This window comes from Nycticebus coucang, chromosome 18 (assembly GCF_027406575.1).
Source record: "Nycticebus coucang isolate mNycCou1 chromosome 18, mNycCou1.pri, whole genome shotgun sequence".
Classification (NCBI taxonomy): Eukaryota; Metazoa; Chordata; class Mammalia; order Primates; family Lorisidae; genus Nycticebus; species Nycticebus coucang.
Window position 1 is genome coordinate 26,772,661 of NC_069797.1, and position 11,008 is coordinate 26,783,668.

General features: G+C 40.6%; 1 pseudogene; it reads left to right on the forward strand.

Annotated features, from left to right (window-relative positions):
• The first annotated feature begins 7,997 nt into the window (after positions 1–7,997).
• Positions 7,998–8,611, forward strand: LOC128571267 (dnaJ homolog subfamily B member 14-like; annotated as a pseudogene).
• The last annotated feature ends 2,397 nt before the right edge of the window (positions 8,612–11,008 follow it).

Below are 11,008 nucleotides of genomic sequence, written 5' to 3' on the forward strand. Positions count from 1 at the left end.
CAAAAGGAAAAGAATGAGAGGCTGAGACTCGCTTCTCTCACTCCTGTTCCCTAACAGGCTCAGACATTCATTATCCAAGAATCACAAGCCTCTCTATTTTAACAAATACAAAGGTGTTCCTCTTATCTATTTTTAAAGGGGATAAAATATTCTCCATTTTCCTTCTCTGAGAAACTCAAGGGAGGATTTTGTTGTGAAATCTTGACTTAGTGTTCTCAGAAGTCTTCTGCTCAAGAAGGACCCAGAATCAGAAACTAACAGTCACATCTGCTCCCTCAGAGGACCCTGTATTCTGAGGACAGAGCTTGGATGGTCTGGACATTGCTCTCCTGAGCAGCTCAACATGAAGGAAGGGTTGGCTGAGTGATACCTAATATAAGAAAGCAACAATCAAGCGTCACTTTCTCAATATGCCAATCCAGAATCACGAAGTCATGTGTTTTGGGATTTATCCAGAATCCCCCACCACACCCTGATGGGCAGCCTAACGTGGAAGTTTTGTCCTCCTGAACCCCTAGCCCTGTCCAACCTCTCCCCCTGGAGGAGTGATGCTCAGTCACTCTCCAAGCCAATCAGACTCATTTAGAAATGCGGGAATAGGATTGGGAAACAGCAACAGGGAATCTCTCCTGGGAGTTCCTTACCTTTTGGATGTCTGAGTTTTTCCAGAAGGTTGGTGAAAATGCTTTCAACACAAGGTAGCAGAGGCACAAAAGCAACAATCTGAAACAGAAGCAGAAATCACTCAGGGCTCAGGATAGTTGTTCAGAACAGGAACTCTTCTGCATTGTCTGCAGAGTGGGGCTGCCTGAAGCAACTGTGTGCTGAGGGTGTCCAGGCTTGGCTGTAGCCCCAGGCCTGCAGCACACAGCACAGGAGAGTCACAAAAGGGGTTTGAGGGTGAGGAGGGAACAACAGGAGGAGGGCAGCCACAGCCCCCACCACCATCCCAGAAAACCCTCTTTCTGGGTCCCCCTGCCCTCCCCTGCCATCCCATTTTACGACTTCACACATTCTTCACACCATATGTTTGCCTCAATGAAATGTTCCATTTGCTTTATGTGTAACCAGCTATTACCTGAGTCCCCCTGTGCTTTGTGCAGCCTTTGACTTGGACCTTGGAAGTCTGAAACAGCTGGAATTTCTGCTTCTACCCAGATATTTATACTCTCAGGATTACACAGATCCTCAAATCTGTGTTAGCTACAGAATTTTTTTTTGCCTAACTCTAACCTAGACATAAAATCTAAAGTTCTATTACACTTATTTTAGTCTTATGAATATTGAATAGAAAATGTTTTCAAGTCAGCCTTTAGTGCTTCAATCAGAGTAGCTGACTCAAATAAAATGAATAATATTCAACAATCCAAAACTAAAATAAGTATAAAATAAATGTTTATAATTAAAACTTCGAGTGTTATGGGGGTAAATTTAGAGCAGTTTATTTTTCTGAAGTTAATGAAACAAACTGTACGAGGACTTCAGACATACTACATACACACAACCGCACCCACACACATTTACATGCTTTGATGAATGAGTCCAATATTGTCAAATTCAGGAATCAATTCCCTCCTATTGTTTCTTTATTTTTATTTTTATTTATTTATTTTTTTTTTATTGTTGGGGATTCATTGAGGGTACAATAAGCCAGTTACACTGATTGCAATTGTTAGGTAAAGTCCCTCTTGCAATCATGTCCCCTCCTATTATTTCAATCTTCCATTCATTGTATTGACTATACCTTGTTTTCTAACTCTACCCAAGGAACAGATAGTCACAGACCTCTACATTAATTTCATTACAGGTCTGTGGCTCCCCCAAACCAGACATACTCACAGTGTGAATAAATTGTTTGCTCCCTCAGCCCATGGTGATGAAATAGGGCCTAGGAGTGTCAAAGTCTTCAGGCAGAATCTGGCCTTGAGCAACCTCACCTGAGTCTTCCATGGGCCATGTGAACATGACCTTTCCTATAGTCAGGCTCTTCATGTCAGGGCTATATACTCCCTATATTCCTCCACCTTTTTCCTAGACCTTCTTTGTAAACTCTTTATCAGATGCTAGCTCTCCTCTGAACTGTCTCCCAACTTACGTTTCTCTGAAACTCCGTAGCCCTTCACTTGCCAAGAGCTTCCACGCTCTCCTCCCTTTGATATGCATCCTCAATCAAGTTTTCAGTTCAGAAATATTTCCTTCTGGAAACTAGGAGGCACAGACATGTGTATATTTGGGGCTGTGCCCTTGACCTCATAATGCAGTTTTAGCAGTAAGTCCCACATAGTTCACGATCTATACAAACCGGAGAAGCGCTTTTCCTACTACCAGCATTTGTAACTGCCAAGTGGTCTCCAGAACAAATCGGATACTGTGGGGCGTACCTGCTCCCACACATCGCGTTCCTGGCATTAGTTGGCTATTCATAAAACCAAAAAGTAGACAGAAAAACTAAAATTTCAACAATTGTGGAATTATTATGCAAATTATTATGCTAATATCATGGAATGTTTATACATTTTGTGGGTTTTATACACAGAATCACTCACATGGGCTAGAATGAAGTGGTACAATCATAACTCACTTTATCATTAGTCTCCTGGGTTCAAGAGATCCTCCTGCCTCAGCCTCCAAACGATCTGGGACTAGAGTTATGCATCACCTCTAATTTTTGTAGAGACAGGGTATTGCTATGTTGATGTGACTGGTTTTGAAGGCATATCCTCAAACTATTCTGCCTCAGCCTCACAAGATATTAAAGGCATGAACCAGGTGCACCTGGCCTGGAATAATATATTCAATGAGATAATGAGAATATTTAAATTTTTTCAGTATATTAACTGAGACACAAAATACAAAATTAGATGAAAAACCAAATATTGTTTTTTGTATTACACACACACAAAGGTAGAAATGAAAATGCTAACCACATGAATGGACATGCTAATTAAGTGCATTGGGGTGATTCCTTCACAATGATGACATATATCAAAATATCAAGTTATATACCCTACATACATACAATTTTTGTCATGTATACATCAATAAAGCTGGAGAAAATTAAAACTGAGGGACATTTTCCAAAATAAACAACTGATTTTAAAATGGACAAAAGATTTAAAAATGCATCATAAAAGATGAGATCCAAATAATCAACAAGATTATGCAAAGATAAGAGGCTCAACCTTATTACTCATCAGGAAACAGCAAATTAAAACTACACCAAGTACCACTACCTACTGCTCAGATAGCTAAAATGAAAACACTGACAATACTAAGTTTTAACAAGAACGCAGAGAAACTGGAAATCTCATACGTTGCTGGTGGGAATTTATGTTAGTACAACCATTTTGGAAAATTATTGGGCAGTATCCCTGTACCCTCTTAACAGAGCATTTCTAGCCCTAGCTGTATACCCATGAGAATTGAGTGCAGTGACTACCAAAAGACATGTAAAACACTTTCATAGCAACTTCCCTTATAATACCCTAAACGAAAAAAAATTCTAATAATGAAATATGAAATAAAATTTGCAGTTTATTTACATCATAGATGTGAATAGATATAGTTGTATATATATTTATCTGAGCATACAGGTATAATAGGAGATGAGGCCCTTGTTTTTTAGATGTATCCCCATGATCACCTCTCATTTTGTGGCTTGTCTTTTAACTCTCCTTATAATGGATTTTGTTGAATAAAGTTCTGAATTTTGATAAGCTACAGTCTATAATTGGTTATTGTGTGTGTTTGTGTAGGTATGTCTTGTGTAAAAATCTTGGCATAGTTGAGAGGTGGAGCAAGATGGTCAAATAGAACCCTCCAGGGATTGTCCCTCTGCAAGAACACCAAATTGAACAACTATGCACATGGACAAACACCTTTATAAGAACCAAACATAAGACAAGCAATCACAGTAACTACTTTTGCCATCATAACATGTAAAAAGTCACTTAAGAAGGTAAGAAAAATAATTTTCTCAGGCCACAAAACCTCACAACACCTCTCCTACCTGCAGAGATGTAAGGCCAGCACTGTGTGGTGAGAGAATCTATGTGCTTGGAGAAAGGAGGACAGAAATCTGTAGGACTTTGCATTGGAACTCAGGGCCACCCTGTCACAGGGAAACAACACAGGGCAGAATTCTGCTGGCACCCATGAAGGCAGCATACAGACCATCCCCAGAAGGGAATCTTTCACCCCTGCAGAGGGAACCTGAGCTCCAGCTAGCTCCATCACCAGCTCAAGAAAGTGGCCTGAGGCCAGGAAAAAATGTAAAAGATACTCAGGCCACAAGGACTGTGGACCTTAGGCAAGTCTTTGTGCTGTTCTGAGCTTCGATCCAGTGGACCTGGGGTGTGCATAGCTGGAAAACCAGCTGTGGTGGCCAAGGGAGTGCTCACATCACCCCTACCTCAACTCCAGGAAGTGCAGCTCAGGGAGAGCTTTTCCACTTTGGAAAAGGAAAGGGAAGAGCGCAGGGAACTTTGTCACACCATAAAATAAAGTACCACACAGATGCCTGAAGTCCCTGGTTGCAGGCCTTAGCTCCTAGATGACATTACTAGACTTAACCCTGGACCAGAAGGGTATGTGCTTCCCTGAAGGGAAGGACCCAGCCCTGGCAGGATTCACTACCTGCTGACGAAAGAGCACTTGGGCCTTGAACAAACACCAGCAGTAGCCAGGCTACATAGTCTGGTGTGACCAGAGCAGTGGTGGCTGTGGGAAGGGCTTGCATCATCGCTCCCCCAACTCCTGGCACCCCAGCATGGAGAATAAGACTCTTATTTTGTGGAAAGTGAAGGAAGAGAGTGAGATGGTAATCCGTGGAATTCTCCCTGCCTTACCGAGGTCCACCAAGGCGGTACCACCAGTAGGCGGTAGGAGTCATGGTGTTACTAGTCTTAGTGCGCTCCCTAGTGCTGAAATGGCTGCACTGACCAAAGACTTAGATCGCAACACTCAAATCTCTCTGCCTACCAAAAACCATGGGTACCAAAGAATGGGTACAAATGCCCAGACTGCAAAGATTAGAATTAATACCTAACTCTTCAAAACCCAGATACTAACAGACATCCACAAGTATCTAGAACATCCAAGAAAACACGATCTATCCATATGAACTAAATTAGACAACAGTGGCCAATCCCAGAGTGATGGAGATGAGTACCTTCATATACCTCAAGGTCATGAAGATAGTATCTTATGATTTCTTTGGGAAGTATTATATTTTACCTTTTACATTTAGCTCTATGATCCATCTTGGTTTTTTTGTGTGTGTGTGTTCAGTACAATGTTAGAAAAATATGTTGTTTTTTTCCCTACAGATGTTCATTTTACTTTTTTTTCCTCCACTGAATTGTCATGAAAGTTTTATCATTAAATCAATACATTGAGTGGAGAGGGGACTGAATTCTGAAGTCCTGTTCTATTAGTCCATACTGCTTTAATTCATACTACACTGTTTGAATTAATACCACACTACATTAAATGAAAAATCTTAACTTTAATTATACAAATCTGGTAGTATGAGTTTACCAACTCTGCTCTTCCCCTCAAAGATTTGAGCTTTTGATTGGGTTTCATTGACTCCATATTTCAATCGAATAGTAAATGACATTATAACAATTTTCAGTATGTTTACTCAATTTATAAATACCCTATATCTCTCCATTCTTTAGAGTCTTAAATTTCTCTCTGCATTTTTTCTTTTTTGGTTTTCATTATGAAAAATCTTTATATCTTTTGTTAGATCTTGCCTGAATGTTTGAAGTTTTATGCTAGTTTTATTTCTTTTATTTCATTTTTAAAGTGTTTATAATTGATAATTAGAAATAGAATTTTTAACTATTCTATATATAGACAAATTTTTCAGATTCACTTAATTCTTGCTTGCAGATTCCTCAGGGTACACAATTATGTCCTTTGTGATTAATAACACTTTCAATTATTCTTTCCTTTTCCAATATTAATACCTCTAACTTCTTTTTCTTTTTATTTAATGTTGAGGATTCAATGAGGGTACAAGAAACCAGTTTACACTGATTGTATTTGTTAGGTAAAGTCCCTCTCACAATCATCTCTTGCCCCCCAAAGGTGTGGCACACACCAAGACCCCAGCCGCCTCCCTCCTTCCCTCTCTCTGCTTTTCCTTTCCCCCACCTCTAACTTATTTTTCGTGCCTTCTGGAAGTGTGAAGAAAAAAGGTCAAATTGAAGTGGTGTTTCTGTTTCTGACCCCAGGAAGAAAGTGTTCAATGTTTTACCATTAAGAATGAATTAGCTGAAGGAATTTTGAGGATACTCTTTATCAGATTAAGAAAGTTTCTTTTTATTGTAATTTGTGGAGCATTTTTCTCATGAATGATTAATTTTATCAAGTGCCTTTTCTACCTCCATTGAGATAATTAGATTTTCTCCCTTATTTTGGTAATGTGGTAAATTGATTGTTTTTCTAAAACACTCTGATTCCTGGGCGGCGCCTGTGGCTCAGTCGGTAAGGCACCGGCCCCATATACCGAGGTGATGGGTTCAAACCCGGCCCCGGCCAAACTGCAACCAAAAAATAGCCGGGCGTTGTGGCGGGCGCCTGTAGTCCCAGCTAGTCCGGAGGCTGAGGCAAGAGAATCGCTTAAGCCCAGGAGTTGGAGGTTGCTGTGACCTGTGTGAAGCCATGGCACTCTACCGAGGGCGATAAAGTGAGACTCTGTCTCTACAAAAAAAAATAAAAAAAAATAAAACACACTTATTCCCAGGAAAAAAACCCACATTGGTCACCAAATTCCGGTTCTGTTAGGTATTCTTGTGTTACAACTACTCCACTGTCTCTGGCCTACAGACATGGACACCATGAAAGTTTTCAAGGATAATCCTAAAGTCTTTCTTGATGAGTTGACTGCAGGGTGCTTTGCTCAAGCTCTCCTAGGCTGTGGGTTATAGTTAAAGGGGAGTGGAAAATATGCACATAAGTTCTTATAATATTTCCATTTCTCTTTGGTCTCCTTTGGTCACAGAATACAATAAGAGTTCTAATTCTTGGAATTCATTATAGGGGCCACCATTGAATCCAGGTTTCAGTCAGCAGGTGTAACTGACTATTGTTGCTTATCCGGAGCACTTGACCTTACATAATAAATCCCAGATTCTGGGTGAGTACACCCATGTAAATAAATTTGTACTGATGGCCTTATGTTTTATCCCTCTTCATTTTACAACTTTTATAATCTTCTCTTCTTTAGCCTTGTGACTCTCAGGAGATTGGCTACAAGCTCCAACTCTGCCTGGCTACAGCTATCAGGGATTAAGTCATGGACATTTACAATGTGCCTTTCATGGGGAACTTCTTTATTTTGGGTGAAAGGAACAACGCCTACTTATCCGACCTGTAACCAGTATGACTCTCACAGGAAACTTATTTATATTGGCAGAGGCCCTTGTGGCTCTGCCTTGTGTTAAGTTTATTCCGGTCAAGAAAACCACTCTCCCCAAATATGCAAGAATAACTTTTACACTTTTTCCTTCCAACACATGTTGATTGACTTTGCAGAAATAAAGTTTGAAAATTTAAAAAAAAAAAAAGAAAGAAAAGAACAGATAACTTACACTCTCTAGGAGAGCCTTATCCAGGATAAAAGTTAGAGCAGGGCTCTCCCCGGTCCTGTTCATGAGAGTTGTGCCCGGAGGACCTAGGCCCGGGCTTCACCGAAGTCCTCCCGCGACAGGCAGCCGGGCCGCCGCCGCCAGCTCTCCCATCGGGGCGTTGCCGCGGCCAAACCGTCCGCTGGGCTCCGACGCCGGCCTGGGAGCGCGGTCCAGGCCGGGAGGGAAGCGGCTGGCGCGGGGCGGGGAGGCCGCCCTGAGTAGGCGGAGCCGCCCCGCGGTCCCCTGCGCTCCTCCTCGCTCGCTGCCTCACGCTCCAGCCGGGCGGCCTTTCCTCTCTGCCAGACGGCTTCTGCCGCTTGTAGCCGCTACCTGAGGAACCGGAAGAAGCCGCAGGCCATGGAGGAGAACCGGGATGAGGCGGAGAAACGTCTCCAGATCGCCGGGGAGGCCCCGAACCTCGGCACCGCGAGAAGGCCCAGCGCTTCCTGCCGAAGCCGGGAAGCTCCGCCCACTGCCCTCGGCCACGCGCACTGTTGGAAATAATTATGAAAAATGGAAGCACAGCTGGAAATAGCGCTCCTTGCCGAAAACCATGGGGAAGTGGTGATCAAAGCAAGCCTAATTGCACAAAGGACAGCACATCTGGTAGTGGTGAAGGTGGAAAAGGCTATACCAAAGACCAAATAGACGGAGTTCTCGGCATAAACAAATGTAAAAATTACTATGAAGTACTTGGCCTTATGAAGATGCTGGTGATGAAGATTTGAGAAAAAGCTTATAGAAAGCTTGCTTTGAAGTTTCATCCAGACAAACACCATACACCTGGAGCAATAGATGCTTTTAAAAAGATTGGAACCTCTTATGCTGTTTTAAGCAATCCAGAACAAGGAAAACAATACGACCTCATAGGCAATGAAGAATAAGCTTAGAATCACCAAACAATGGCAGATTTAATTTCCATAGAGGTTGTCAAGCTGATAGAACTCCAGAAGACTTGTTTAATATATTTTTTGGTGGTGGATTTCCTTCAGGTAGTGTACATTCATTTTCAAATGGAAGGGCTGGTTACAGCCATTAACAACATCAACATCAACATCGACATAGTGGCCATGAAAGAGAGGAAGAAAGAAGAGGTGGAGGGTTTTCTATGTTTATCCAGCTGATGCCCATTATTGTATTAATCCTCTTGTCATTATTAAGCCAATTGATGGTCTCTAATCCTCATTATTCCTTATATCCCAGATCTGGATCAGGGCCAACCATTAAAATGTAGACAGAAAATTGGGGTGTTGTTTATTATATCAAGAAGGACTTTAAAAATGAATATAAAGGAATGTTATTACAGAAGGTACACCACGGAATATTATGCAGCCTTAAAGAAAGATGGAGACTTTACCTCTTTCATGTTTACATGGATAGAGCTGGAACATATTGTTCTTAGCAAAGTATCTCAAGAGTGGCAGTAAAAGTATCCAATTGCTCAAGTATCCATGTACTCAGCCGTACTATGAAACTAATTTATAGCTTTCATATGAAAGCTATAATCCAATTATAGCCTAAGAATATGGGGAAAGGGGAAAAGAGAAAGGGAGGGGAGGGAAGGGTGGGAGATGGGTGGTGGCAGGGTAATTGGTGGGACCACACCGACAGTGCATCTTATAAGGTACATGTGAAACTTACTAAATGTAGAATATAAACGTGTTTACACAATAATTAAGAAAATGCCAGAAAGGCTATGTTAACCAGTGTGATGAAAATATTTAAATTGTATATAAAACCAGCGCATGGTACCCCATGATTTCATTAATGTACCCAGCTATCATTTAATAATGATGATAAAAAACTATTGATACATTCCCTTTAAGTTAGAGGAACAGATAGCAATGGAGACAGGCATAGAAGTAAAGAACATGGCAAATAAATTTAAAAGAACAAAAATAAAATTGTTAAGATAAAAAAAGGTAGAAAAGAGTGTAGTAGAAGATTATGTGACTAATATTTGAAATAATTGCTGGAAAGAAAGACAACAAAAAACAAGATACGCAGCATGCAGCAAAAGTGTACCGCGATGATCCTCTGGGAAGGAAAGAGGACGCCTTGAGCATGGACAACTGTAAGGAATTAGGGTGGCTGACCAGTCCTTATAAAGGGGAATGAACTGGAATTTTTATGTATACCTTTTTTGTTTTTTCTGTAAGTTTAGTATCATCATGAGAGATGAACAAAAAGATTTGATATGAAAAACTAATCTGAGCTGTTAGTTCCCGAATCTTGGATGGTTTATGACCCACTGGCTCCTTTAAATAGTAAGAATTGAAAACTAAAATTAATATTTTAGTTATTCTTTGGCAATTATTTTCGTTTTCCAAGCTTATATGATTCCTAACTAAAAATGTCTGGAGAGAAGATTGTCACAACTGTAGCAATTTCCAGTTTTAGTGATTCTCCATGTTTCCTTTGTCATGTAAATATTAATGGAATGATCATTTTGTGTACATAAATATTATTGCCTTTTTATTTAAATTCTTTAATGTTTTTAACTATACCAATGAGGAGAAGCACACATAAAGGATGTTTGTGTTGTGTTAATGCCGAATGGCTGGTCAGTGACTGAGAGGTTAGGCCTGCTTTTTGAAATGTTTTGAGATAGAGAGGGCTAAAAGCTCTGATGGCAAATAGCAACTTTTTTTATTTCTGACCAGTTTTTATAGCTGGTCTTGCACAACCTTCACGTACACACTATTAATCTCAAATTACACAGTGACCTTAAGGTTAAAAGGCAAAACTAAATTAACTTTCTCTTAATGCGCATGTCTACTGATAAAACTGTTACTGCTACACATTCTTCTAAAACTTCGATAATACCACATAGAGTAGTAAAGAAAAACATGCTGTTAGCCAAATGCCCACAAACCGTCCGTACCAGCTGCAGGGGAGTGGGCTGCTTGCTTACCCGTCCCTGAAGTCTGTACCATCTAGAGGTAGAGACCTTGTCTTACAAAAAGCACAGTGTGGAGATTTGAAAAGAATTACAGTGATGTGTCTGCACGTGCCAGTCCCCGTAGCCAGTTTCTGAGTACTGGACTTTTACCTCCAAAGTACCCAGGCTTTATCGGCCTATTTAGGGTTCAGCCCCGGTTTCAGCCTGACCGTGCTCAGTAAGAATTCTGTCTCTGCACCATCTCAGAAAGGTGGGCACAGAGGCGTATAGGCTTTTTGCCTATATGTTTTAAATTTATTTGTACTAAGAAATGCTTCTTACCTGCTTTGTTTTCTTTTAGTTTGATTTTTAGATTGCTGCATAGCCAGTTTACTTTGTATTTTGAAAAGCTGCACGTAGTTTTCAAGATGTGATAAAATTTTATTGGAAGCCTTGTATAAATTAAATGATATAAAACTGGTAAAGA